Source organism: Nannospalax galili, unplaced genomic scaffold (assembly GCF_000622305.1).
Source record: "Nannospalax galili isolate Female #2095 unplaced genomic scaffold, S.galili_v1.0 scaffold429, whole genome shotgun sequence".
Taxonomy (NCBI): Eukaryota; Metazoa; Chordata; class Mammalia; order Rodentia; family Spalacidae; genus Nannospalax; species Nannospalax galili.
This window is the reverse complement of record NW_008360330.1, coordinates 5,224,187-5,225,085: the sequence shown is the minus strand read 5'-3', so window position 1 is coordinate 5,225,085 and position 899 is coordinate 5,224,187.

Sequence of the window (899 nt, the reverse complement as noted above, 5' to 3'; positions counted from 1 at the left end):
TAGACATATATTTCTTGATCTGCTATGTATAATTTGTCAGTAGGTTGTAGGAGTAATATGGTTCCCTCGAGTTTTTAAAACTAGCTAGGCATTGTTTATCTCTCACATTTTCTCACCCCTCCATCATGGTTTTCCCTCTTAAGGTGCCCCCATTGCCCCCCTTTCTCCCGTAGTAATACCCTTCTCCTGTGGTCTTACCTCTCTTGAGCTCCTTCTTTCCCTTTATGCCAGACAGGCGATACTTCCTTCTGAGTTGTGGGCAGGGTGGCCAAAGGGATTCCCGGATAGTAACCCAGCAGAGAACTGGGAAAATGAACAGCTGACCCCAATCTTATCCAAAGGAATATTGACAACTGAAAACCACTAGATGAGGAACAGCTGATCCTCCTAAAACAAAGACCTCTAGATAGGCTGACTAGATTCACCAGAAGGACAAGTAGTGGGGAATGGCTGGGGGCTGCCAACAACACAGCAGACAGTAGCAGGGAAATCAAAGTATAAGGGCTCTAGTGGGAGGAGGGAGGCTATGGGCAGGTGCTACCTAGGAAGTGGGTCTAAAAAAAAATTCTTCAAAGCATAAAAATTTTGCTCCTTAATAGCTAGTAGATGTGAAAAACATTACCATTGAAATCTACCTGATGACCTTATATACATGCTCAGATACTAAGGAGCTCAGAAAGTAACCGACTGTGACTAGTAATAATCAGATATATAGAGATTAGAAATGCATATGCATCTTAGTGTAAGTTGTATTAAAATTGAATTTTTCTGTATGAAACTGTGTATTTTAATAATGAAATGGAGATCTTTTTAAAGGTTAAAACATCATTTAATTTATGTCTTATAGGGTTTATACTGAGTACAATATTGTATAACTGTAATAATTCAACTGTAAACCT